Source organism: Balaenoptera ricei, chromosome 10 (assembly GCF_028023285.1).
Source record: "Balaenoptera ricei isolate mBalRic1 chromosome 10, mBalRic1.hap2, whole genome shotgun sequence".
Classification (NCBI taxonomy): domain Eukaryota; kingdom Metazoa; phylum Chordata; class Mammalia; order Artiodactyla; family Balaenopteridae; genus Balaenoptera; species Balaenoptera ricei.
The window spans coordinates 98,897,463-98,923,843 of NC_082648.1; the positions used below are offsets into that span (position 1 = coordinate 98,897,463).

General features: G+C 45.5%; 1 long non-coding RNA gene across 1 annotated transcript; it reads right to left on the reverse strand.

Annotated features, from left to right (window-relative positions):
* Positions 1 to 12,329: 12,329 nt before the first annotated feature.
* On the reverse strand, positions 12,330 to 25,260 carry LOC132372741 (uncharacterized). The gene is made up of 3 exons (XR_009505242.1): positions 25,126 to 25,260; positions 13,590 to 13,652; positions 12,330 to 12,473 (listed from the first exon to the last, which is right to left on the reverse strand). It is a non-coding gene; the product is annotated as an uncharacterized LOC132372741 (long non-coding RNA).
* Between the last annotated feature and the right edge of the window lie 1,121 nt (positions 25,261 to 26,381).

Sequence of the window (26,381 nt, forward strand, 5' to 3'; positions counted from 1 at the left end):
TTTATTTTTGGCTGTGTTGGGTCTTCATTGCTGCGCATGGACTTTCTCTAGTCGCGGCGAGCGCGGGCTACTCTTCCTTGTGGTGCGCGGGCTTCTCATTGCGGTGGCATCTCTTGTTGCGGATCACAGGCTCTAGGCGCACGGGCTTCAGTAGTTGTGGCACGCAGGCTCAGTAGTTGTGGCTCGCGGGCTCTAGAGCACAGGCTCAGTAGTTGTGGCGCACAAGCTTAGTTGCTCTGCAGCATGTGGGATCTTCCCGGACCAGGGCTTGAACCCCTGTCCCCTGCATTGGCAGGTGGATTCTTCACCACTGCGCCACCAGGGAAGCCCCTTTTTTTAAATTTTTTTTAAATTTTTTTTAAATTTTTTTAAATAGATTTATTTATTTATTTTTGGCTCCAAATCCACTCTTTTTTTTTTAATGTTTTCATTTTTAACTTTAATATTTTATTTATTTATTTTAACATTTATTTATTTGGTTGCGCCGGGTCTTAATTGCGGCTGGCGGGCTCCTTAGTTGCAGCATGCATGTGGGATCTAGTTCCCCAACCAGGGATCGAACCTGGGCCCCCTGCTTTGAGAGCACAGAGTCTTAAGCACTGTGCCACCAGGGAAGTCCCACAAATCCACTCTTAGTAACCTTGTGTTGATACCTAGAAATTGGCCATAGTGGTTGTATTTACACCACAGAATTGAGAAATGCTACAAATCAGAATTTCTTTTCTCCAGAGAGCCTGTTGTTAGTCATTTACCAGCACCCCACTGCACAGTTACTGTCTAGGAACATGGCACCCAAATGTGTCCATTGTCTCTCCCTGGCTGTGCGTCTCTTGGACACTTCAAACTCAGCCTGTCAAAAATGACTGACCTGTCATTTTCCCAAAGCATACCCCTCCTCCTGGATGACTTAGCCTGGTTAATGGCACTGCCACTCATCCAATTCATGAAGCCATAGGCATTCAAAGGCATTTTAGATATTCTCCTCTCCGCCTCTGCATCTCAGTAGTCATTAAACTCTATTCACTCTGCTGTTGTACTCTCACTACAATCTGTACCCTCTTCTCCATTCCCACCGCCACTGACAGAGCCCAGGCCTTCTTCGTTTTTCTCTGGAACAACTGCAGTTCCTTGACTGGTCATGCTGTCATTAGTCTCCTTGCTACAACCTGAAACGAGTCTTTAATTTGGTCTGATGCCCCCTCCACTAGTTGAGAAAGCCCCACCTTGAAGGATGCAGAGTTCACTTCCCATCGTAGGCGTTGAGCATGCCGAATCCTGGCTCCTCCAGTTTCTGTGTAGCTGGAGCAAGGTAGGGTAGCTAACCTCCATCAGAGATACTCAACCTGCCATCCCTTACGGCTGTGGGCAGCACCCAAGTCCCAGTGCAGACGGCCAAATGGGTGGTGGCATCCGGTGTTTAACAGCCTCAATAGCCAACACCTCCCCAGACTAGTTTTGTGGCATCATTTTGGCCGTGGTCCCAGTTGCCACCCATTTCCTGAGCCTGATTGATTCCCCAACATCCCCTGTGGTGCTGTGAGCTCTCCAACATTCTCTCCGTATCCTCTCTGCTACAACAATCGGCCAGGTCTTCGGTTTTCAACGCTCATCATTATCTCCTCCTGTCCCTAACGGGTAGGCCCACACCATTTCCTTTTCATTCTCAAAACATTCCTAAAAAGCCCATCATTTTATTATAATGTCATCTGACATTCTTCACTCATTTCCTCAGCCAACAGAACACTCTTCTAAGAGTCCTTTGCCTGTCTTTTCTCTCCTTTGTTTTTGTCCCATATTTGATCAATTTCTTTTCTTTTTCCTTTTTCTTTTTTTTGGCCGTGCCACTTGGCATGAGGGATCTTAGTTCCCCCACCAGGGATCAAACCCGTGCCCCCTGCAGTGGAAGGGCGGAATCCCAACCACTGGACCATCAGGGAATTCCCATCACTGAATTTTAGAACTTCTTGAAAATACAATTGCCCAAAAGGTATAAACATATGGAAATGCTCTAACACTAATCAAGTGGAATAATAATTACACGATGGGACTTCGATGGGGTAGAATATTTTCTTTAATTGTGCCAACTGATAAGAAACACAGGAAAGCATTTATTATATGATGCCAAAAGGAAATAGAATTATCATGGGCATTGTGATCGCAACAATATAAAGAAATCTACAATATACCTCAGTAAAAAATATATACAACATGCAAAAATGAGATTGCACTTAGGCAGATTACACTGTAGGTCGTTTATAACCATGTTTCATTTATTCTTGCTATGTTTTCTCTCACATTTAAACTAAGGAAAAAAGAATCCCCCCCTAAGATGCTAAATTGTCTTCAGACTCTGGAAGGCTCCACTTACCAAGATCAGTGACTCAAGCTCTTGAAGGATGAGCCTCACAATTCACCACTTCCATCATGCTCTCATATACACAATCTCATCTGATCTACCTAATCGCTGCTTCTATCAGATCTTTGCTTTCAAACAAAGTCAGTTTCTGGGCTCCTTGTCTCCACTCCCATCCTGGGGCATCTTGGAGACAACTGAGACTGCGTTTAGCCCCTTGTGTCACACTGACAACTTCACTCTTCATTACTTACCCACCGTGTGTTGCTATAAAGATGTAAAGCTCTGGAGCCCTCCTCTCTCTCTTGCTTTACCTGAGTTTCCAAGCACCTCCTCTGCTGTCATTATATCTTACTTCATTATATCCCTGTCCTCCTGAGTATACAGCATTATCTGTGTGTTTTCACACTCCTACTCAGGTTTCTCCCTAAAGCCTTCTTGATCCCCACTGTCTTCCCATGGTGAGGGGTCAAATGAGTTTAGGTTAAAATCCTGGCTCTGCTACCAACACACGAGGTGACTCTGAACAAGGTTCTGAGCCTGGCATCCTCATCTTTAAAATAGGCAAAAGAGGGACTTCCCTGGAGATCAGTGGTTAAGACTCCGTGCTTCCACTGCAGGGGGCACAGGTTCGATCCCTGATGGGGCAACCAAGATACCACAAGCCTCATGGCACGGCCAAAAAAAATTAAATAGGCAGAAGAATAAAAATGGTATACCTAGGGATGAAAAGTGAGAAATAAAGAAAATTAGATTACCTGCTGAAATTAACATCGAAGAGATCAGAGCTGGGATTACTGACGGACAGACAGAAAAAGCGGATCCTAGGCAAGCAAGAATGGACTGTAAAGGGACTGAGGGCGTTAATATACCCAAATAAATAATACATTGACTCCTAAAGGGGCTTAATCTTGGAAACCTAAAACTGGAGCCTCACTGAGGCAAAAGTAGGCAGTGCCCACCCCTACTCTCTGCAGAAGAAGCAGCCTTGGCCAATAGGCTTCGACTAGTAACAGCCCATTGACAAAGCTAACCTCTGTTTGGAGATCTTAGTCTGCTTTAAATATATGTGTCGTCTAACTAAGTTTAAAGAGCTCTTCCTTGCCCACCCGTTGAACTTATAACTAAAATTGAAACTTCTTACCCAGAGCACCTCATCCCCAGGTGAGCTGACCCCTGGCTTCCTTCCCGAGGCCATCTAAGAATGTCATTCCCTCTGGTATTCGCAGAGCTCCATCCCTCCCCCCACCTCTGGGAGTCATCACCTGGCCATTGGCCTTTGCCTGGCGCTCTCCCACATTTCTGCATGGCTGGCCTCTTCAGGCCTCAGAACTCACCTTAATTGTCACCTCCCCAAGGAGGACTTCCCTGCCACCCCATTCACTCTATCACATCAACCCATTTTATTGTCCGCGCAGCACTTAGTGATCTACGTTGTCTTGGTCTCTTATGTGATCACTTGTTTACCTGGTTCTGAATTTCCAGGAGAACAAAAACCTCACCTGTCCTATTCACCCCTGAATCCCCAGCACCTACCACAGTGCCTTCACTAATTGAATAAAAAAACAAAGGAATGAACAAATAAACTGCTCTTTCATTTATTTTGTTCATGCCTACCAAGCCAACTGTCTGATCAGGGTTTGGTGGTCTACTGGGAAAGAGTCTTAAACCAATGGTGTAGATGTATTTTTTTCTGATTCCTGTAATAGTTGTGGTTTGCTTTGAAATTATATTTGTGTTATCTTTTTATATATAAATCTAAGAGCTTGGTAATTATTGCTGATGTTTATTTTTATGACTATTTATTATTCATTGACTGTTAATGATGTGCCAGCCATAGATGGGAACTTTACCATCCACTTAATCTTCACAAAAATAAAATCTATTTTTGAGATTAGTGCTGCTCTGGACCATGTTACACATCAGGAAAATGAGACTCAGAGAGCTTAAATGACTGTGTAAGTTCTCACTGTAGGGAATCATGGCAGAGACAAATTTTTAATTGAGGTTGGTCTGACGCAAAAACTAGTGTACTCTTCCCTGGGCCCACAGTTGACACTGAACCCTCCCCCTACCTGCACCCAGGGGATTCAGCTCACCCTCTCTTGGTCTTTGGTGATGATGTTTCCACCTCACACTTGCAGAGGCCTGCCCACCCTGCAATGCTGTCATCCATGACCCAGAGTAGGCAGTCTTTTTATTTTAAACTGTGGCCAGATATTCCTCTTTTACGCTCTTTTCTCTTCTAGAGACATGACCTTTAGGGAAGGAGTGAAGATGTCACCTGTTGTTTTTTGTTTGTTTGCTTTGTTTTTTTAGAAGCTCAGTTCTTAATATATTGAAGGCCAGAGTTGAATGTACAAATCAATAATAATAATGCTGTTCATTAAGTTGGGGCTTGGAGGAACAGCCATGTTCCCTGATGGATAAGGAGGGCTGACATTTGTGTAGCCCTTAACCATTTACAAAGGGCTTTCACTCCATTATCTCGTGTCTCCCTCACACTAGCCCTTGGAGAGGCAGCCTGGGCCCGTGGAGGGGAGGCAACCTTGGAAGGAGATAAACCTGGGTCCACATCCCAGCCCACCACCGAGGAGTCATGTGACCTTGGACAGGTCACTTGATCTGAGTCACTCATTTTTAAAAAAATTATCATACAATGAACGCAACTTTTTTTTTTTTTAATGTTTTATTATTTATTTATTTATGGCTGTGTTGGGTCTTCGTTTCTGTGCGAGGGCTTTCTCCAGTTGCGGCAAGCGGGGACCACTCCTCATCGCGGTGCGCGGGCCTCTCACCATCGCGGCCCCTCCCGTTGCAGAGCCCAGGCTCCAGACGCGCAGGCTCAGCAATTGTGGCCCATGGGCCCAGCCGCTCCGCGGCATGTGGGATCCTCCCAGACCAGGGCCCGAACCCGCGTCCCCTGCATTGGCAGGCAGACTCTCAACCACTGCGCCACCAGGGAAGCCCCTGAACTCAACTTTTTAAAACATCTTGGTGAATAGCTTTATGAATCTTAATGTATATACAGATTAGTGTAATCACCACAATCCATTGCCCCCAAAACCTCCCTCGCGCTCTCTCTTTCCCCCGCCTCTAATCCCTGAGGACCACTGACTTGTTCTCCATCCGCACAGTGTTGTCTTTTCAAGAATGTCATATAATGGAGTCATACAGTATGTCACCTTTCAAGACTGGCTTTTTTTTTTTTTTTTAAATAAATTTATTTATTTAATTTATTTATTCTTGGCTGCGTTGGGTCTTCGTTGCTGCGCACGGGCTTTCTCTAGCTGCGGTGAGCGGGGGCTACTCTTTGTTGCGGTGCGCGGGCTTCTCATTGCAGTGGCTTCTCTTGTTGCAGAGCATGGGCTCTAGGTGCGCGGGCTTCAGTAGTTGTGGCACGCGGGCTCAGTAGTTGTGGCTCGTGGGCTCTAGAGCGCAGGCTCAGTAGTTGTGGTGCACAGGCTTAGTTGCTCCGTGGCATGTGGGATCTTCCCGGACCAGGGCTTGAACCCGTGTCCCCTGCATTGGCAGGCAGATTCTCAACCACTGCGCCACCAGGGAAGCCTAAGACTGGCTTCTTTAATTTAACATAATACCTCTGTGATTAATCCAAGTTATCATGTGTGTGAATAGTTTGTTCCATTGTATCCATTTCATCACATGGAGGTACCACAGTTTTCTTATTCATTCACCTGTTGAAGGACACTTGGGTTTTTTCCCATGCTTTTGTTGTTGTTTGTTTTTGTTTTTTACAAGTTTTTGAAAATGGCAATAAAATATACATGACATAAAATTTACCACTTTAAGGGTACAATTTGGTGGCATTAAGTGCACTCAAACATAGTATAACCATCACCAACTATTTCCAAAAATTTTTCATCATCCCAAACAGAAATTCTACCCATTAAACAGTAACTCCCCACTCCTTCCTCCCTCCTGCCCCTGGTAACTTCTGTTCTACTTCCTGTCTCTATGAGTTTGCCTATTCTAGGTACCTCATATAAGTGGAGTCATACAATATGTGTCCTTTTGTGTCTGACTGACTTCATTAGCACAAAGTTTTAAAGGTTCATCCATACTGTAGCACATATCAGAATTTCATTCCTTTTTTCGCTGAATAATATTCCATTGTATGTACATTCCGCATTGTGTTTATGCATTCACCTGCTGATGGATGCTTGGTTTTTTTCCATCTTTTGGCTATCGTGACTACTGCTGCAATGCACATGATGTGTACAAATATCTCTTTGAGACCCGTCTTTCAGTTCCTTTGGGTAAATACCTAGGAGTGGAATTGCTGGATCACATGTTAAATTTTAGCTTTTTGAGGAATTGCCTAATTGTCTTCCACAGCAGTGCACTATTTTGCATTCTCACTAACAATGCACTCTAATTTCTCTACATCTGTATTAGTCCACTCAGGCTGCTATAATAAAATACCACAAACTCGGCAGCCTCAACAACAGAAATGTATGACTCACAGGTCTGTAGGTTGCAAAGTCCAAGATCAAAGTTCTGGCAAATTTGCTTTCTGGTGAGAGCTCTCTGTCTGGCTTGTAGATAACCACTTTCCGGCTATGTCCTTTCTTTGGTGCATGAACTTAGGGAGAGAAAGTGAAAGAGAACTCTGGTCTCTTTTCCTCTTTATGTTTTTTTAAAATTAATTTTTATTGGAGTATAGTTGCTTTACAATGTTGTGTTAGTTTCTGCTGTACAGCAAAGTGAATCAGCTATACATATACATATATCCCCTCTTTTTTGGATTTCCTTCTACTCACCAGGGAGCACTGAGTAGAGTTTCTCTTCCTCTTCTTAAAAGGGCACCAAATCTATTGGATAAGGGTCCCATCCTTATTACCTCATTTGACTTTAACTCCCTTATGGGACTTCCCTGGTGGTCCAGTGGTTAAGAATCTGCCTTCCAATGCAGAGGACGCGGGTTCGATCCCTGGTCGGGGAACTAAGATCCCACAGGCTGTGGGACAACTAAGCCCGCGCTCTGCAACTACTGAGCCCGCAAGCCACAATTAAAGATCCTGCATGCCGCAACAAAGATCCCAAGTGCCACAACTAAGACCCAACACAACCAAATAAATAAATATTTACAAAAAATTCCCTCAGCCTATATCCAAATACAGTCACATTGGGGGCTATGGCTTCAACTATGAATGAGGGATGGGGGAGAGACACAATTGGATCCATAGCAATATCCTTGTCAACACTTATTATCTTCCATTTTTAAAAAATAATAGCTATTCTAGGGGGTGTGAAGCAATAGTAGTTTTGATTTACATTTCTTTAACGACTAATGATGTTGAGCATATTTTCATGTGCTTATTAGCTCTTTGTATGTCTTCCTTGGCAAAATGTCTATTCAAATCCTTTACCCATTTTTTTTCTTTTTTTTGGCCACACCACGTGGCTCGGGGGTCTTAGTTCCCCACCCAGGGACTGAACCCGTGCCCTCGGCAGTGAAAGTGTAGAGTCTTAACCACTGGACCGCCAGGGAATTCTCACCCATTTTTGTTTTAATAACTTTATTTATTTATTTATTTTGGCTGCATTGGGTCTTCATTGCTGTGCGTGGGCTTTCTCTAGTTGCATGAGCAAGGGCTACTCTTCTTTGTGGAGCACAGGCTCTAGGCGCACGGGCTTCAGTAGTTGTGGGGCGCACAAGCTCAGTAGTTGTGGCGCACGGGCTTAGTTGCTCCGCGGCATGTGGGATCTTCCCAGACCAGGGCTCAAACCCCTGTCCCCTGCATTGGCAGGCGGATTCTTAACCACTGCGCCACCAGGGAAGTGCCCCCCCCCCCATTTCAGTTGGGTTGTTTGGTGATGAGTTGTAGGAGTTCTTTTTATAAACTGGATATTAAATGCTTGTTAGATATACGATTTTCAAAAACTTGCTCCCTTTCTGTGAGCTGTCTTTTCACTCTTGATAATGTCCCTTAATGCACAGAAGTTTTAAATTTTGATGAAGTCTAATTTATCTTTTTTTAAAAAATGTCATTGCCTATGCTTTTGGTGTCATATTTAAGAAACCATTGTCAAATCCAAGGTCATGGATATTTGCTCTTATTTCTTCCTCTAAGGGTTTTATAGCTTTAGCTCTTAGATTTAGCTCTTTGATCTACATTGAGTTAATTTTTGTATATAGTATAAGGTAAAGGCACAACTTAATTTTTTGTGGATATCCGGTTTTCCCAACACTATTTGTTGCAGAGACTGTCCTTTCCCCATTGAATAGTCTTGGCACTCTTCTCAAAAATCTTTTGACCGTATATGTGAAGATTTCTTTCTGGGTGCTCTATTCTAATCCATTGGTCTACGTGTCTGTCTTCATGCCAGTACCACACTGCTTTGTTTGTTATAAGAGGATATTACCCCCCTTGCAAGTTGTCATGAGAATGAGAGATAATGAAAGTGAAGTGCCTGGTGCAGAGCTTGGCACATAGTAGGTGCTTAACAAACGACAACTATCCTTAGGGGAAGGCTGGTTATGTGCCTTCAGGCTGGAAGGACCAGGGACACACTCAGGTTCCCTCAGACACACTGGGAAATTTGTCTAATGGGAAACCATCCTCATCTGCACAGTCAGCCTGGGGAGACCAGAATGTCTCAATAGGCCGTCATCTGGTTGTCTCTGAGCAAGTGTCCACTGCTTCTCAGCACCTGAAGTAGATCTTCCATTTTGCTTCTCTCTTCTAGTGCTACTGTCTAAATTCACATTCCCCCAAAGAAGACCCTGAGATAAGAACTTGATAGCTTATTTTGGAGGAGATTCCTGGAAGCACAGCAAGGGAAAGGGAAAGTGAGACAGAAAGTGAAAGGGAGAAGGAAGTGAGGAAAGCCTCTGTGGGCAGCTGGGGCCCAGTCTCACCGGGAGGAGCGTTGCAGAACTCAGCACAGCGCTGTGCTCCTGGGGGGTTTATCCGCTGACGCCCACTGCCCTAGAGGTTTCAAATCTCTGGCCCTTCTGGGCTGCCCAGCACAAAGGGCTGAGCAAGTCCCCACATCTCCAGAAAAAAACCCTCAAGCTGAGAAGCAGAGCCCTGAGAATACTAGAGGTAAAAAGTGCATGCAGGGCCTTCCCTGGTGGCAGAGTGGTTAAGAATCTGCCTGCCAGTGCAGGGGACACGGGTTTGAGCCCTGCTCCAGGAAGAGCCCACATGCCACAGAGCAGCTAAGCCCGTGCGCCACAACTACTGAGCCTGTGCTCTAGAGCCCACGTACCACAACTACTGAAGCCCGACGCCTAGAGCCCGTGCTCCGCAACAAGAGAAGCCACCGCAATGAGAAGCCTGTGCACCACAACGAAGAGTAGCCCCTGCTCGCCGCAACTAGAGAAAGCCCGCGGGCAGCAACGAAGACCCAACACAGCCAAAAATTAATCAATTAATTAATTTTTTTTTTTTTTTAAAGTGCATGCAGAAAAGCATGTCCTGTACCCGCAGGTAAATTAAGAAGGACGAAGGTGCTGCGGGGCAGGGCACCAACAGCGTCTGCAGCTACCACCACCTACCACCTCTCCGCCTTTACTACTTCATGAGTTCTGCATGCTCAAAGCTTCCACTGCAGCAGACTTCTACTTTTGGCTTTAATCTCTGTGCATCTCTGGGTTTCTGTGTCACTCTGCTGCCTGAGTCTCTGTGTAAGTCTTGCATTTAACCTGTCCTCCAGAGAAGCTAGGGTGGCTGGTGGCGTCACTGCCTTGACTGGGCAGGGCTCTTCACACTCGCCCAGCTCATCAGGCACTGGCCTCCAAAACTGGCTGCCCTGGCCACAGGCCCTGATCTTCTCTCAGTCCCCATTTCTGAGGTCCAAGGAATAAAACATAACAACTTGTTCACAAGAACCATTTTGGACTCTTTCTTCAGTCTCAGGTCTCCCAGATCATCAGTAGGATGTACTCATCAGTAGAAGTACAGTTATCCCCCTTTACAAATGAGGATATTGGGGCTTAGAGCATTTAAGAGTCTTGCCTAAAGGCACACAGTTAGTCAAAGGTAAGCTTAGACTTGCACGAAGTCTCAATCATTTTACCTCTTACACAGGGAACCAAAATCTCAAAGTGTTGAGTGTTATAAGAATCTTCCTATTTGGTGGATTATCTCACAGTGGAAAGGGATCTGCCCAGGAAGCCTCAGACTTTCAGGACTCTGGGTTCCTGAATGGCAGAGCACAAGATGGGGGTTCGTACTAAACCCACAAAAAATAAGCCCATGCAAGTGTGCCATACAAAACTGTGTCAGATCAAATACCAACTTTTATGAAATTCTAGTTGAAGCAAGCGGTAGTAGAAATCAAATATTTCAAGAAATTTGGCTAGCTGCTCTGGGTGGGTGGAAGGGCGTGATGTCTGATCCATTTCTGCTCCTGTGATAGGAGATGGGGGCTTGAGATAATGCCCCAAATTGGAAGAGTGTTTGGAGGCTAGGCAACCACATGACAAATATTTTCAGAATTGCTGTTAACCTCAAGGTTCAGGCCTACCTGGTTCTTTTTCCTCAACACAGTGGCTCAAGCCTCTTCCTCCCTCATGAGACTTCCTCCTGCAGCTCATCTCTCCTCACAGCCAGATTTCTTGAAAGGACTGTCCACATTCACAGTCCCCACTTTGTCACCATCCCTCCTAGCAGTCTGCCATTTCTTACCCATCATTCCACTGAAACTGCCCACCCAGGTCAACAGGAACTTCCAATAACAAACCAACTTGCCACTTTCAGTCCTTCTCTGTAAGAATTCAGACCTGCACTTGATGAAACCCTCCACTCTCTTGTTGTCTGCCTCATCTTTCATTTTTTTAAAAATTTATTTATTTATTCATTTTTCGCTGCTTTGGATCTTCGTTGCTGCACGTGGGCTTTCTCTAGTTGCGGCGAGCAGGGGCTACCCTTTGTTGTGGTGCGCGGGCTTCTCGTTGCAGTGGCTTCTCTCATTGCAGAGCACAGGCTCTAGGTGCACGGGCTTCAGTAGTTGTGGCACGTGGGCTCAGTAGTTGTGTCTCGTGGGCCCTAGAGCGCAGGCTCAGTAGTTGTGGTGCACGGGCTTAGTTGCTCCGTGGCATGTGGGATCTTCCAGGACCAGGGATCGAACCCGTGTCCCCTGCATTGGCAGGCAGATTCTTAACCACTGCGCCACCAGGGAAGCCCATGCCGCATCTCTTTTTTTTTTTTTTTAATTTTATTTATTTATTTATTTATTTATGGCTGTGTTGGGTCTTCGTTTCTGTGCGAGGGCTTTCTCTAGTTGCGGCAAGCGGGGGCCACTCTTCATCGCGGTGCACGGGCCTCTCACTATCGCTGCCTCTCTTGTTGCGGAGCACAGACTCCAGACGCGCAGGCTCAGTAATTGTGGCTCACGGGCCTAGTCACTCCGCGGCATGTGGGATCTTCCCAGACCAGGGCTCGAACCCGTGTCCCCTGCATTGGCAGGCAGATTCTCAACCACTGCACCACCAGGGAAGCCCCGCATCTCTTTTTAACTGTTGCCATGCATTATATAGTATGATGGGGCAGGTTCAAGTTTTTTGGGTCCTGAAGCTTATGCATTTGGTGGGAGCCTCTTTAAGAAAAATATTACAAAGTTACATTGAGAAATTGCTAGATTCTCTCCTGGGCTGCTGCAAGTGAGGGGCCCTGAAGCTTAAGCTTCATTAACTTCACAGCGAATCCTCCCTGAGAAGAGACAAGTTTATGTAAGCATTCTCTACCAATGGACAGGATGGGTGTGCCATTACAACAGTACTGCAAAGGACATTTTTTTTTTTTGGCCACACGGCTTGTGGGACTTTAGTTCCTGCACCAGAGATTGAACCTGGGCCCCCGGCAGTGAAAGCGCTCGGAGTCCTAACCACTGAACAGCCAGGGAACTCCTGCAAAGAACATTCTTACATGCGACTCTTTTGTGAACACGTGTATTTCTCCAGGGACAGAAAGAATAGGAATTGCCAAGTTCTAGGTCATGGGCCTTTTCATTTTTATTTGATGGTTTACTGCCAAAGGCCCTCCCATGAAGCATCACTAAATTCCACTCCAGTGGGCAGTCATGGGCGGAATTGTCTCATGTCCTTGACAGCACTGGATGTTATCATCTCTTTTGTTCTTGTTTTTCCAAGCTGATGGGAAAAATAAGAAAGCATTTCAGTGTTATTTTAATTTACTGTATTAGTTTCTAGGGCTGTTGTAACCAGGTACCAGAAACCTAGTGGCTTAAAAAAAAAAAAACAGAAATGTATTGTCTCATGGTTTAGGAGACAAGAAGTCTGAAATCGAGGCGTCAACAGGGCGGTGCTCCCTCTGAAACCTAGGGGATGTAGGGGACGATTCTTCCTGGCCTCTTCCTAACTTCTGGCGGTGCCTGTCTGTCTTTGGTGTATCACTCTGATTCTCTGTCCCCACAGGGCATTCTCCCTGGGTCTCGGTTGTCACATGGCCCTCTTCTTATAAGGAGGCCACTAGTCATATTGGATTAGGGGCCCACCCCACTTCCAGTATGACCTCATCTTAACTAATTACATCTGTGACAACCTTATTTCCAAATAAGTTCACATTCCGAGGTACTGGAGGTTAGGACTTCAGCATGTTTGGGGGCAGGGGAAGTGGACACAATTCAACCCATAACATTTACATTCTTCTAATTCTAGGGACATTGAACATCTTTTCATATGTTTACTGGAAATTTGGATCCTTTCTTCTGCAAATCGCCCTTTCATATCAGTTGCCCACTTTTCTATTGGGTTGTTTGTCATTCCTGTTTCTTTCAAGAGTCTCTATATTTTCCATGACGAATCTGTTATATACGTGGCAAAGGTTTGCTCTCAGCCCATCGCATGTTCTGTAACTTCAGTTTTGGTATCTGCCTTGACATCTGTGATGCCAAACTCCCCAGATTTCCCTCCTGCTTTCTGGTTCAGGGTCTGTCCTTCTTCCTCTGCCCCTTCCTGTGAAGTCTTCCCCATGTCATAAACGGCACCACATCCATCTAGGCTCCAGTAAGAAACATGGGCGTCTCTCTCTCTCTCCTTTTTTTTTTTTTTTGGCCACGCCGTGCCACACGGCTTGCTGGATCTCAGTTCCCTGACCAGGGGTTGAACCCGGGCCACGGCAGTGAAAGCCCAGAATCATAACCACCAGGCCACCAGGGAGCTCCCCATGGGTGTCTCCTTTGATCTCCCTTCTCCCTCATCTATACAATTTACCGCCAATCTCCATCAACTTAACCTCTTAAATACCTGTCAAATCCATGCATCGGTGGCCGGATGATGGGAGAGTTCCTGTCTGAAGGCCTCCAGGTTCTGTGTGGAATAGAAGGTGAGGTCAGAGGTTTGGGGGGAGTGGTGAGGGTTTTCAATAGCCACTGTAGAGGGTGGCAGGGTGAGCTGATGAGGAGGACAGCGTCGTTGGGGTACGGTATTTGTGGGCCCGGTTATGTCACCGTCCATGAATTGATGGCACCAGACTCTGTGGTGCTGTGATTTTCTTCAGCAGAGCTCAGGGCCCAGGTGCTCCCCGGGAGAGGAAGGGCAATCAGACTGACCCAGAGTTGGGGCTTCCAGGCAGGTACAACAGAGAGACAGGTCGAGAGAAGTCAGAATGTTGTCAAGAGAGTGGCCAAGGTGGGGAATTGTGGAATCAGTGAGGGAGGGGAAGGAGGTAAGGACAGGAGTGGAGTCAAAGACAGGCTTGAGTCAAAGAACAGGAAGTTCGAGCAACGAACAAACAGCTGGAAAGTAGGGAGGGTCTCAGATGTGGACACGAAGAGAGCAGAACAAAGGAGGGGGACTTCCCTGGTGGTCCAGTGGCTAAGACTCTGCGCTCCCAATGCAGGGGCCCGGGTCTGATCCCTGGTCAGGGAACTAGATCCCACCTGCTGCAACTAAGAGCCCATATACCGCAACTAAATATCCCGCACGTGCAACAAAAGACCCCGCACGCGGCAACAAAGGTCCTGCGTGCTGCCACTAAGACCCGGCACGGCAAATAAATGAATATTTTTTAAAAAAGAACAAAGGAGGGACTGGGGGAGAGAGGAAGATAGAAAGTGAGCTGTCAGTGAATGAGCACAGCTGAGAGACAGAGACAGAGGAGGCAGGAAAGGACGATGGTCTGGAAGAAGCCTTGGGGCGGGTGCAAGAGGAGCCAGGAAGGGGGGAAAAAGGAACCGCTGAGCGAGGGAGGGGTGCTAGGAAGGGGTGACCTCAGAGGAGAGCGTGATTTCTGTTCAGAGGTTCTGAACTGGTAGCCTACAGGCCAAAGCTTACTTTGCTTTGCTTGCTCAAAAATTAAGTCAATATGAAAAATATCAGGTTTCTCACAAAGAGCCAGACTGCTGGCCTCTTTCTCTTTGTTTCTGAGATATCATTCCCATACCATAAAATTCACCATTTTAATGTGTGCAATGCAGTGGTTTTGAGTATATCTGTAAAGGTGTATAATCATCACCATTATCTAATTCTGGAACATTTTCATCATCTCTGAAAGAAAGCCTGTACCATTAGCACTCACTCCCCATTCTCCCTTCTCCCTCAGCCCCTGGAAACCACTCATCTATTTTCTGTCTCTATGGACTTACCTATTCTGAACATTTCGTATGAACGGAATCATACAATTAGTGGCCTTTTGTGTCTGGCTTCTTTCACTCAGCATGTTTTCAAGGTTCATCCATGTTGTAGCACGTGTCAGTACTTCATTTGTCCTTATGGCTGAATGATATTCCTTTGTATGACTAGACCACATGTTGTTCATATATTCATCCCTTGATGGACTTTCAGGTTGTTTCCACTTCTTGGACATAATGTTGCTGCTATGAACATTCATGTCCAAGTTTCTGTGTGAACCATTTTCAGTTCTCTGGGGTATATACCTAGGAGTGGAATTGCTGGGTCATATGGTAACACTATGTTTAACTTCCTAAGGAACTGCCAAATGGTTTCGGCAGAGCTGTACCACTTTATCTTCCTGCCACGGGTATATGAGGGTTTCTGGCCTCTCTTGAACCATCTGAAGGTCTGGCCCTATTGGGTCCACATTCCCACGTGCCAACAGTCAGCCTGGAGCTGGGTCAGGGCACAGGAACTCTCCAGCTTGCCCAGTTCTCACCACACAGTGCGGGCACGGGCATTCACCCCTTGACCTTCACACTTCACGTGTTTTCTTTACCTGCTGGGCCCCAGAGTAAACCCTAGGCTGTGCCGGTAGAAGAGTGAGAGTGTAGGTGATTTTCTTGCCCAAGAATCAGCTTTCCAAAGAACCAAGGAAAAAGGTTTCAGAAGGTGGAGAGCAGAGGCTTGTTAAAACAAGAGGGGAATTAACAGAGCGGTGTGGAGAAAAGAAATGGCCAAAAGAGCTGATATTTGGGGCAGTGACCGAGGATAACAGGCACGGTGGGATGAGCATCCGTGCCTGGGCCTCAGAAGGCTGAGGCTGGGTGGCTCCCACAGTGGTCCTGGTGGATACAGAAGGACCAGTCCTCCAGGCCCTGTAGCTCAGTGACTTAGCAGCTGAAGGGAGAATTTGTTTCAATCTAGATCAGCACTATTCAACTGAAGCCCATGCACCTAGAGCCTGTGCTCCAGAACAGGAGAAGCCACCGCATTGAGAAGCCCACTCACAGAAATGAAGAGTAGTCCCGCTCACCGCAACTAGAGAAAGCCCACGTGCAGCAACGAAGACCCAATGCAGCCAAAAATAAATAAATAAATGAACAAAAATTTAAAAAAAAAAGAATATATATATATATATATATATATATATATATAAAAGGGCCAAGTTAATTTCCATTTCTGTGAACTCTTTGTTCATATCCGGGGACTGTTTTTCTATAGGATCATAGACTTTTGCATTTTGATATATAGGAGTTGTTTTTATGTTACAGAAATTTGTCTGTTACATGTGTTGCATAAATTATTGCTTGGTTTGTTGTCTTTTGGTTTTGCTATTTTTTCCATGGAAAATTTTAAAACTTTTATTGCGGTCAGAATTGATGAGTTCTGAGTTTTGAGTCATGCTTAAGCAAGCCCATCCCACTGCAAGATTATAAATTTTTTTTAATCCAGTACTTCTATGGTTTCACATTTTAGATTTATATCTTTGAGCCTTTTGCAGCTTATTTTAGTGTAACTAATGCAGGAAGGATACAAATATATTTGTTTCTGACAAGCTATTCAACATTCCCAGGACAATTTATTACATAATTATTTCCTGTGTGTATTTGGATCTGTTTCTGGATATTCTATTGTATTCTGTTGATCTCTACTCATGTTCCCATACAAAAGTATTGGGTTGGCCAAAAAGTTCGTTTGGGTTTTTCTGTAACATCTTATGGAAAAACCTGAACGAACTTTTTGGTCAACCCAATATCTTAATTACCATAGTTTTACAATATGTTTTAATATCTGGTTGGGCTAGCCCCCCTCCTTACTCTCCTTTTAAAGAATGTTCTTAGCTCTTAAAAACTAGCTTTTCTGATTCCTTTTGGGGGAGCCCATATTAAATTTATAAATTATTTGAAAAAGAATTGACACCTTTCTAACACTGATTTACCTCCTTTGGGTACACAAAGCTAGCATACCTTATAATCTATTCTGCTCCTTGCTTTTTTCCACTAAACAATATATCCTGGAGATCTTCCCATCTCACATCACAGAGAGTTTCCCTAGACTTTGGTAGATGTACCTTTGCTTAAATGGTTCCCTATAGATGAATAACTTATTCTTTGAATCTTTTGCTGTTACACACATGACTCATTTTGTGTGCACACACCAGGCTCAATACCACCCCAGGAACTTGTGCCTGCCCCCTGCCCATCTTCACATGGCTCAGCCCCTTACCTCCTTCCTTCTCCAGGAGGTCCATCATGACCACCCAGTGCTCCCAATTTCCCTATCCTGATAGCAATCATCATCTTCTAACACACTGTATCATTTACTTTTAAAATTATGTTTATTGGGACTTCCCTGATGGTCCAGTAGTTAAGACTCTGTGCTCCCAATGCAGGGGGCCCAGGTTTGATCCCTGGTCCGGGAACTAGATCCCGCATGCCACAACTAAAGATCCCGCACGCGGCAATGAAGATCCCATGTGCCACAACTAAGACCCGGCTCAGCCAAATAAATAAATAAATAAATGCTTTTAAAAATTTAAAAATAAAATTATACTAATTATCTGTTTCCTACCACCAGATTATAAGGGTTTGTTGTTGTTTGTTTTGTTTTGTTTTTGTCAGTTTGTTCATTTATTTGTATTCTTGGCACTCAGAAAAGAATCTGATACTGAATAAGTAAGCATTCAGTAATAATTGCAGAATAAATGAATGAATGAATAAATGAATGAATGAATGAATGCACAAGTATGTTGGTAAGATAAATTCTCAGAGGAGGGATTGCTGGGCCAAAATGTAAGTCTTCCATTATATTTTCAAAACAATCTTTTTCATATTTAGTAAGGCTATTGATTTTTGTATATGAAATTTGTACCTAGATGCATTACTGAATTCTCTTTGTGCTACAATTTTTTAGTTGAATTTTGTAGGTTTTCTAAAATATAATTGTATCACATCACCTATAAATAATAATTATATCACTTTTTAACTTTATTCCTCTTCATTTGTTTAATTACATTGGTAAGTGCCTCTGGAACAATTATAAATAAAAGTGATGGTAGGGACTTCCCTGGTGGTTCAGTGGTTAAGACTCCACGCTCCCAATGCAGGAGGCCAGGGTTCGATCCCTGGTCAGGGAACTAAGATCCCACATACCGCAAGCTAAGCCCACGAGCCTCAACTAAAGAAGCCCGCGCTGCAACGAAGACCCAGTGCAGCCAGAATAAATAAATAATAAATAAAAATAAATTTTAAAAAAAGTGATGGTAGTGGATATCCTTTTTTTGTCCTGACTTTAATGAGAAGTCTTTTATTTTTTTATTTTTATTTATTTATTTTTGGCTGTGTTGGGTCTTCGTCTCTGTGCGAGGGGTTTCTCTAGTTGTGGCAAGTGGGGGCCACTCTTCATCGCGGTGCGCGGGCCTCTCACTGTCGCGGCCTCTCTTGTTGCGGGGCACAGGCTCCAGACGCGCAGGCTCAGTAGCTGTGGCTCACGGGCCCAGTTGCTCCGCGGCATGTGGGATCTTCCCAGCCCAGGGCTCGAACCCGTGTCCCCTGCATTGGCAGGTGGATTCTCAACCACTGCGCCACGAGGGAAGCCCGAGAAGTCTTTTTTTTTTTATATATATATTTATTTATTTATTTATATTTTATTTTTGGCTGTGTTGGGTCCTCGTCTCTGTGCGAGGGCTTTCTCCAGTTGCGGCAAGCGGGGGCCACTCTTCATCGCGGTGCGCGGGCCTCTCACTATCGCGGCCTCTCTTGTTGCGTAGCACAGGCTCCAGACGCGCAGGCTCAGCACTTGTGACTCACGGGCCCAGTCGCTCCGCGGCATGTGGGATCCTCCCAGACCAGGGCTCGAACCCGTGTCCCCTGCATTGGCAGGCAGATTCTTAACCACTGCGCCACCAGGGAAGCCCCAAGAAGTCTTTTAATATTTTATTCTTACAAGTTGGCTTTCTGGCTTGAGGTATATATGTATGTGTGGGGGGGGTGTAACTGTATTTTAAGGATGCATCCTTCCCTTCCAATTCTTAAGGGATTTTCTTTTTAAATCAAGAATGGATTTTTGAATTTTTAAAATACCTTTTCAACATCTATGTCATAATCATCATGCAGTTTTTCTCCAATGATTTGTCAATATGGTGAATAATATTAATGGTGTTCCTAATATTGAACCACCCTGTTTTCCTGGTATGCCCTGCTCAGTTGTAGTATATAATTTTTGTTTGTGCGGCTGGATTTTATTTGCTAATATTAGGTTTACAATTTTTGCTGTTATACTCATAAATGAGATAGTCTGTAGTGTTCCTCTCTTGTGCTATCATTGACAGATTTGGGTATTGATATGTAATATTCATAAAAGGAATTTGGAAGAGTTGACCCGGCATAGTGGTTAAGAGAGTGAATTCTGGGGACTCCCCTGGTGGCGCAGTGGTTAAGAATCCGCCTGCCAATGCAGCGGACATGGGTTTGAGCCCTGGTCCGGGAAGATCCCACATACCGCAAAGCAACTAAGCCTGTGTGCCACAACTACTGAGCCTGCATGCCACAACTACTGAAGCTGGTGCACCTAGACCCCGTGCTCCGCAACAAGAGAACCCACCGCAATGAGAAGCCCGCGCACCGCAACGAAGAGTAGCGCCCGCTCGCCAAACTAGAGAAAGCCCGCGCGCAGCAACGAAGACCCAATGCAGCCATAAATAAATATTAAAAATAATAATAAAAAAAGTGAATTCTGGAACTAAACTCACTAGCTTCAAATTTGCATCAGCCACTTACTAATTGTGTCACCCTGAACTATTTATTTATGAGTTTTTTCATCTCTAAAATAAGAACAATAATTTATCTTCTCAACAGGATTATTGTGAGAATTAAATGAATACAACACTCAGAACTGTATCTGCCACATGGGGACTCAATAAATGTAGCGGCTTTCTTATTATAATTTCTAGGGTTTTGAACCATTTGAATGGCATTTTTATTCATCACTCTTCAAAGTTGTGGTTGAATTCACCTGAAGTCTTGTTTGGACTTGCTAGTTTTTTTCCCCTTTGTGTGTGGGAGAATAGCTCTTTAATAACATTTTCATTTTCTTATGTGATATTTGGTCTGTTTAAAATTTAGTGGTCTCCAAGGATTGATTTTGGTAATTTATGGTTTCCTAGAAAACCACCTGTTTAGTTCAGGCTTTCTCATTTACAAAATAATCACAACTCTTTTAAGGTTCTTTGTAGCTGTGGTTATTTCCTCATTCTCACTTCTTATTTTGTTTGGAATGGCCTCAAGAAGCTATTTTCCATATTTCAAAAAGTCCAAACCCTTACAGGCATGCACTACTTAATAAAACTGTCAAGTTTCTGACTTTGGGCTAAAATGCTATCAACCCTGTGGGAGGATGGTGGTTGTCTCCTGCTGATCTGAAGCTCCGGTGGTAGCTCTGTAACTGTTGATGTGTAAAGAGCGGGGTTACAATTTCATTACCACTTACAGGGAGATGTCCTCAGTAGATACCATTTTTTTTTTTTTTTTTTTTTTTTTTTTAGATACCATTTTTTAAACCATGGATGTGTGGTGAAGGTGGCAGTGGTGGGGCAAACAAAGGGTCCTTGGTCAACAAGGATGGTCAAGAACAATAAGGTATGTTAAGGAATCTCTCCTCTTTGCTGCTTTGTGTTAACCTTTGTCAGCTTAGACAGAAAAGCCTTAACTAGTGCAGCAAAAGAAGGGTTCACTGGTTTTGTCCTGGATTGCCTGCAGCTGCTATTTCTAAAAGTTCTAAAAGTTCAGTTACCATGGCAACCATGGGATAGCCCCAGAGCGTCTGTTAACTCTGATCAGGGTGAATCTGGATGGAGGTGTGGGAGACTGGAAAGAGCTTGGTTCATTCATTCATTTCCTCCGTATTGGGGATACACATGTGAAGACAGATAAAGGCCTAGCAAAAATTACAGATTGTAAGAGTCAGGTAGACCTATATTCAGCTGCCAGCCCTGCCTCTTAATAGATGCATGATGTCAGCCCGGTCCCTAAACCTCCCTGAATCTCATCTGCAGATGGAGCTGCCAAGAGCTGTTTGCCAGAGTGGTTGAGGTAATGTCCCTGAGGCTCCTGCTCATGGAGTAGGTGCTATATCCACGATGGTTCCCTTCCTCCTAGTCCCAGCTCAGCCGTTTACTGGCTGGGGTACTTGGGAAAAGGTATTTATCTTTCTGGAGTTTCCATTTCCTCATAGATGATCCATAAAGTCCCTTCCAGCTCAGGAGCATTGACCCTGAAGGGTTAAATAGGGCAGCTCTGAGAAGTTCCTGCTCCTTCCTCCCCAACCGGAACAGACCTGGAAGTACAGCTTCCCTGGGACACCAGCAACCCCCAGCCACAGGTTTTCCAGGGCAGGGCTGATTTCAGATGTGAATCCCATGCTTGTCAGACCAAATTCCCTGGTTTGGAGTTTGCAAAATCCAATTGCCCTAAACTGACCTTGCAGGGGATACATTCCTTTGCTTCACTGGGCTACTTTACTCAGAAAGGAGATGGGGAACTGGTGAGAGTCCTTCACAGGCTTCCGGGAAAATAGCAGTGGGAGTCACTGCATGGTGCAGGGTGCCATAAGCCTGGCATTAGGTTCTTCATAGAGGGTTTTTTTTTCCATTGGGATAAAATTCACATAACATAAATGTAAACGTTTTAAAGCGTATAATTCAGTGGCATTTAGTGCATTTTCAATGTTGTACAACCATCACCCCTATTTTTTTATTTTTTATTTTTATTCATCAGGAATCCTTTTTTTTCCTTTTAATTTTATTTATTTATTTATTTATTTATTTATTTATTTATTTATTTATTTATTTATGGCTGTGTTGGGTCTTCGTTTCTGTGCGAGGGCTTTCTCTAGTTGCGGCAAGCGGGGGCCACTCCTCATCGCGGTGCGCGGGCCTCTCACTGTCGCGGGCTCTCTTGTTGCGGAGCACAAGCTCCAGACGCGCAGGCTCAGTAGTTGTGGCTCACAGGCCTAGTTGCTCCGCGGCATGTGGGATCCTCCCAGACCAGGGCTCGAACCCGTGTCCCCTGCATCGGCAGGCAGATTCTCAACCACTGCGCCACCAGGGAAGCCCCATCACCCCTATTTTTTTTTTTTTTAATTATTTATTTATTTATCTATTTTATTTTTGGCTGTGTTGGGTCTTCGTTTCTGTGCGAGGGCTCTCTGCAGTTGCGGCAAGCGGGGGCCACTCCTCATCGCGGTGCGCGGGCCTCTCACCATCGCAGCCTCTCCTGGTGTGGAGCACAGGCTCCAGACGTGCAGGCTCAGTAGTTGTGGCTCACGGGCCTAGTTGCTCCGCGGCATGTGGGATCCTCCCAGACCAGGGCCCGAACCCGTGTTCCCTGCATCGGCAGGCAGACTCTCAACCACTGCGCCACCAGGGAAGCCCACCCCTATTAATTCCAAACTATTTTCATCACTTCCAAAGGAGACCCTGTGCCCATTAAGTAATCATTCCCTATTTCCTCCTCCCCCCAATCCCTGGCAACTACTAATCTGCTCTGTCTCTATAGATTTAACTATTCCGGATATTTCATATCAATGGAATCATAATATGTAGTCTTTTGCAACTGGCTTCTTTCATTTAATGTTTTTGAGGTTTATACACTTCGTAGCGTGTATTGGTCCTTCATCCCTTTTTATGCCTGACTAATATCCCATTGTATGGGTATCCCACATTTTACACATCTATTCATCTACTGATGGACATGTGAGTTATCTCCACCTTTTGACGACTGTGAACAGTGCTGCTGTGAGCATTCATGTACCAGTATTTGTTTGAATACCTGTTTTCAATTCTGTTGGGTATACACTCTATAGGATTTCCATTCTGTCAAGCTGGGGAAGTAATCCCTGGCCTGCCTTCCTCACTGGCTGGCGTGAGGACTGGGTGTGAAAGTGGAGGAGAATAGTCATAGCAGCACTAACAACTCTGTTTTACATCAGCAGCCTGTTAGATATCTTTGTGCACATGTCTGGCATCTAGATCTTAATACATCCAAATTGAACTCTGGATCTCCTCCCCAAACCCGGTTCACTTGCAGCCTTGACCATCTCAGTTGGTGGCACCTGATTCCTTCTGCTAGTTCCGGCTCAGCACCGCTGTCATCCGGGTCTCCTCTCTTTCTTACACTCCAGATCCAAACCCTCAGGAAACCAAGCTGGCCCCACTTTCAAAATACAGAATCCGACGACTTCTCACCGCCACCACTGCCCTGCCGGGACCTCTGCACCTGTTCTCCCAAACTCATCCCTCACCCCGTTCAGTCTATGCTCAACCTGGCTGCCCAGGTTATTCTTTTAAAATGTGAGTCAGATCACGTTGTTCTTCTGCTCAAAACCCTGCAGTGGCCCCTTTCCACCTGGAGTAAAAGCCAAGTTCACCATGGCCCGCACTACCCCGTGGGATCTGGCCGCCTGACCTCTGACGTCATCTCCCTGCTCACTGCCTCCACGCCACTCCGCCCCCAGCCAAACCAGGCACGGTTCACCTGGGGAGCTTTGCTCGGGCATGTGCCTCCTGTGCAAATACTCTTCCTTGAGATACTGGCACATCTGTCTCCCTCACCTAAATTCTTCACTGAAACGCCACCTTCTCAATGAGGCCCACTCTGTCACCCTATTTAAAATGACAATCCAACCCCACCCCCTGCACTCCTCATTCCCCATACTTTTCTGCTTTTTTTTCCCCTTGGCTTTTATCACTTTCCAACATGCGGCTTCATTTACTCATTTGTTGCTGTTGTTGTTGTTGTTTTTACAAAAATCAATTGTATTTTTAAAAAAAATTTTTCACTGGCGTATAATTGCTTTACAATGTTGTGTTAGTTTCTACTGTACAATGAAGTGAATCAGCTATATGTGTACCTATATCCCCTCCCTCTTGGACACCCCCCATCCCACCCATCTAGGTCAACACAGAGCACCGAGCTGAGCTTCCTGTGCTTCATAACATGTTCCCACTAGCTATCTATTTTACGCATGGTAGTGTATATATTTCAACCCTAATCTCCCAATTCGTCCCACCCTCCCCTTCCCCCGCTGTGTCCACATGTCTGTTCTCTACCTCTGTGTCTCTATCCCAGCCCTGGAAATAGGTTTATCTGTACTATTTTTATAGATTCCACATATATGCATTAATATATGATATTTGTTTTTCTCTTTCTGGCTTACTTCACTCTGTATTATTGTCTCTCCTCTGCCTGAATGCAAACCCCGTGAGGAGAAGAGTCCTGTGTTTTGTTCAGTGAACTCCAAGTACCTAGAAAGCACCCGGCACATAGTAGGTGCTTGATGCACATTTCTCGAATTAGTAAACAATACTAACAACAATAGTAACTGTTTATTAAGCCTATTATGTGCCACATACTCTACAAAGATGCCACACAAATCTCATAAAGAAGGTAAAATGTTTTTGCTTCCATTTTACAGGAACCTGGGGCTCAAAACTTTTTAGACAGCTATCCCAAGTCACACAGTTATACTTGGCAGAGAATGGATTGGAACCCAGGCCTGTCTGCTTGACTTTGGAATTCTTGCTCTTTTCTACTTTGCCCTGTGGTCACTGCAGCTGTACTTAACATGGTTCATTCATTCATTCATTCATTCAGTAAATATTTCCCAAGCCTCCTCCACCCCTCCCCGCTGAAAGTCCACGCCCTGTACAGCCGACTGGGGACCCTCACAGAGGTGGGTCTGGATCCTGCCACGAGGAGCTCAGGTCCTAAGGTCTGGGCAACGTGTCCCCCGGCCTTTGTAAACTGATCAAGGGGGCTCCCTGTCCCCAGCAACTCATTAGCTCTACTAAAGGGGAGACCATCTGAACTGATGTCCCTCGTTTACAGCAGAAACAAAACAGCTTCCCACGCTATAGCCCTGGCCCCCAGGCTGAGCGAGGCCGAAGGAGCACACACCTCACAGCACCCTGCACCTGGCCAGGTAGATAAACAAGCCCGAAGGAGGGAGGCCGGAGTGCGGGCCCAGGGCCAAGGGGCGGGAAGATTGGGAGGAAGTGTGGGCGAGGGGGAGTGCTGGCTCTGGAGCAATCACGATTGCCACACGGGAGACGCCAGCCCCAGACACCCGCCCGGGGCTTCCTCCCCCTTTCTCAACCCCAGGGACTCACGGAGCGGAGCACAGTGGCTGGACGAAGGGGCCCTTCTTCCTGGTCCCGCTCCTCCTGTCCGGAACCAGCACCCCTCCCTCCCCCTTCATCCTTCCTCCCGCGCCTCCCAAGGAAAGGGGGGAACAGTTCGGCCAACTAATCCTCAACTTCTCGGCGCTTCGTTTTGTAAAGCGTCGCTGAGGAGTTGGTATTGGGGTTTGGAGTTTGATTAAACACACGCCCTCTTGGTCCTGCACGCCGATGGCTTTTCTTTTCCTGTTTAGTCAACACACATTTATGAGAGCTTCCTCTGGGCGGGAACCTCTGCCGGGCGCTGGGGGCCTGAGGAGCCCGGGGTCCGCCAGGGAAGCTAGAAAGGCGACTGCAAACCACATTGCAGCCACGGGCCAGGGAGGGGGCGGTCTGGGCCCCGGAGGAATCCCTGCTGCAGCCTGGAAGGCAGGGACGCTGCCCAGAGAAACATGCGAAGGACAATAAAGTAGTGATAATTCAGTGAGGCCCCGGCCGCTGAAGTGGAGCTAGGGAATATATTAATTTAAGTGCCTACTATGCAAGGGACACTGTCCTTCAGAGGCCTGGAGGCCACTGGGATGGATCCTGGCAGTTGTTCCCTGCCTAGAATCAAGTCCAGGTCTCCCTTGGAAGGGAGGCCTGGGCAGCGGTGTGAATATTCTGTCCTTGAAACTCTACAGCTGGGAGGTAGAAAGGGCACTCCCATTGTAGAGAGGGGCAAACTGAGTCACAGGGGTGAGTTTGCTCACTCCCTTAGATCACAGTCTCCCTTGGAGGTGGGAAATCAGGCTTAACTCTGCATCTGCAGCACCCAGGGTGTAAAAGGCTTAAAAAGTATCCACTGGTCGGTTATTTACTGGTATGGCAATATATGATAGAAACAGGTTGCTAAAGGATTATACATTGTATATTTAGTAAATACATTGTATTTAGTAAAATACACAGGCACATACACATATTTTTTTAAAATATTGACACTGGTAAACTACAAAATGTTAATAGTTGTTATCTCTAGGTTGTAGATTGCAGGTGTTTTTACTTTTTTTTTTTAATTTTTTTTTCTTTTCTTTTAGTTAGTTAGTTAGTTAGTTTTGGCTGCCTTGGGTCTTCGTTGCTGCGCACGGGCTTTCTCTAGTTGCGGCCAGCGGGGGCTACTCTTCGTTGCGGTGCGTGGGCTTCTCATTGCGGTGGCTTCTCTTGTTGGGGAGCACTGGCACTCGGGGGCTTCAGTAGTTGTGGCGTAC